Raw genomic sequence first — 2,610 nt, 5'->3', positions numbered from 1 at the left:
TGTAATTGCCGATTTGTGCTTCTCACCCACCCATAAATCATGGGTTCCATCTCCAAATAAAAAATGCAAGAAAATAGATGCCTCCTACGATTGACAGAGTTCTCCAGAGCAGGGGTTGATCTAATTGATAGGGTAAGCATCTAGATTGAAATTAGGGTTTCTGATGATTGTAATTTTTATGTTCTCGAACTTCCATCAGTTGGTGCAGTTCATCAAACCAGGATGCCTTCCACTGATTCACTTCTTCTCCGCGAGTTCAAGGTTAGCGAGTTCTTTAGTCTGAAATTATTATTTTTTATTTCTTCTGATTCTTTCCTGCTGTTTCCAATCACCACCGTTTAACCTCCCGTCACAGGAAACCCTAATGGAAAAAGGAAGCTTTCATCATCAAATCCACAAATCTCAATCAATTCCAGTTAGTTTACTACACACTTCAACCTTCATCAAGGGCGTTGGTTTTTATTACTTCTACTTCTGGCTTTAATTGCATTTTCGGTTCTAAATCTCGTACAGAGCAAGATGTATTCATTGATTTTACCCATTTATTCACTGTTTTTGTTGCTTAATTTAGTAGTGGTTTTTTGTATTGTGATGTTTCTTATGTAATTATTGTTTGCACTACAGGGCTTCAGTTTAGCGCAAGCAATTTGCAAACTTTAGATCGGAATTTTCTGTCACCGGCGACTTTGAATATATCCTGGAAGCGATTTGCGACGGTGAAGGCTTTGAATGCTGAAAATGATTCAGTCATTCCTTTTACGGCCACCGTGTTTGCTCATGGTATGTATGTATAATTTGTGATTATTTTGCTAGGGTGTATAAATCAACCATGCTATCAGGATCGATCAACTGGGGTATTTTAGTCATACTCTAGGATAAATTCATTTTTGGAATAATACCATTTTGTATTAATATTATAAGTAATTTATAAAGGGAACTCAATCTTTTGTATCAATTGACAGTAAAGAATCAATGAACAATGAATGGCAGAACTATAAGATGATCTGTTCCCTTCCTTGGCAATGAATTCAGTTCTATAGTATCAGGCTCTTTATATATCATGGATTCAATTTAGAAAATGAAATATAATAAATAATACTTGGGTTTAGTATTGATACAAATACTAAACTTTTTCACCAGTATTAATTTTAGTTTGAAGAGTTCCTTACTGTTTTTTTGCTACTGTGTACATTTAAAATAATAATAATAATAATATAATATGATTATTCAAGAATGCCTCAACTTTTTTTTATTACCTTTTTTTACACATATGTCATTACAATGTTGTAGACTTGAGACTTAGCATGTAGAGAAAGATAACGAAGATGGTTTATACATCAATTGTGTGGCAGGTGCTTCAAATCTATGGGCCCTAATTATAGATGCTAGAGCTGTTTTTTGTTCTGTAGCTTATGAACTGTCATCTATCTTCTTTACAAGGTTTTTGCTGGTTCTGGAGCCACAATATTTTTTCCTTCATGTTTGACGACTTAAAATAACTAACAAGAATTTATCCTTTTCTTAGGACTGGATCATGGGATAGTTGCAGCCAATGGAAGCTCTTTAGCTGTTATAACAAGGGACACTTCCATATATTTCCTTTTGTATATATATCCGCCTGAGTTTCAAATATTGTATTTACTCTTAGAAAACACTAAAAAGATCTTATTTATTCAACAATATATAAGGTCACGTGCTTTGTGCGAAACAAACCTATTACCTGCTATATTGGTGAATGATTATTATAAAATTTTTGCAGGCATGAAGTTGAGCTTGCTGCAGCCGCGAGCCAGCCTTTCCCAAATGATGATGATGCTTATAAAGAGGTCAAGGTCACTTTTTTTAGTAAATGGGTCAGGGTTATCATTTTTAGTAAACGGATCAAATTATCATTTTATAACCAGGTTAGATTACCATTTTAGCAAACAAGGGTCAAGGTTACCATTTTTATTTTGTGGGTTCAAGGTAACAATGGATGCGCAAGGAGAACCAAGTTGACCCATTCAGCAAATGGGTCAACATTATATTTGTTTACTATAATTTACCCATCTTACCCATTATAATTGTGTATTGTTCCGGTTATAATTTACATGCTTTGCTTTTGGTATTTTCTTTTTTGCTCGACCAAGGCCGCAACAAATTGAGGCATGTGAAGTTACAGTGGAAGATTGGGAAATTCATGTACAAATTGAGTAAGTCTTGTAATCAACGAGATACTCACCCGACTCGGGCTCTAAAGGAACATGCATGTCGATAATGCTCTTAATTCTTCAGGTACATATCAATGAGTCAGAGGTTATATTAATGTTTTTGAACTTTGATACTTTTTTTTTGGCAAAAGTTGTTGGTTATCTAAAACAAGGAAATATATTCTTATATGTTATATGCAACTATGTTGACGTTTTTTTAGCTCTAGCCAAGAGGAATGTGATCGGGGGAACGAGATGTGTCCGATCTGCGGCCTTGAGCCAGAGACAACCGATCTATTGGCCAGGTGCCTTTTTGCAAAAACGGTGAGGTGGTTGGTTTGCGTCTGGACAAAGGTTCTGGTGCGGTGGTGCCAATTCCTTTGACTCTGTAGCCCAAATGCTTTATCATTGCCACGACTAG

General features: G+C 35.4%; 1 long non-coding RNA gene across 2 annotated transcripts; it reads left to right on the top strand.

Annotated features, from left to right (window-relative positions):
- The first annotated feature begins 312 nt into the window (after positions 1 to 312).
- On the top strand, positions 313 to 2,610 carry LOC118484042. Of its 2 annotated transcripts, none has more exons than XR_004872599.1 (5): positions 313 to 415; positions 625 to 780; positions 1,353 to 1,440; positions 1,526 to 2,274; positions 2,411 to 2,610. It is a non-coding gene; the product is annotated as an uncharacterized LOC118484042 (long non-coding RNA). The 2 variants fall into 2 exon arrangements; XR_004872600.1 differs by lacking the exon at positions 313 to 415 and adding an exon at positions 478 to 521.

Source organism: Helianthus annuus, chromosome 2, assembly GCF_002127325.2.
Source record: "Helianthus annuus cultivar XRQ/B chromosome 2, HanXRQr2.0-SUNRISE, whole genome shotgun sequence".
In the NCBI taxonomy this organism is placed as follows: domain Eukaryota; kingdom Viridiplantae; phylum Streptophyta; class Magnoliopsida; order Asterales; family Asteraceae; genus Helianthus; species Helianthus annuus.
This window is presented reverse-complemented; position numbering and strand designations above follow the sequence as displayed.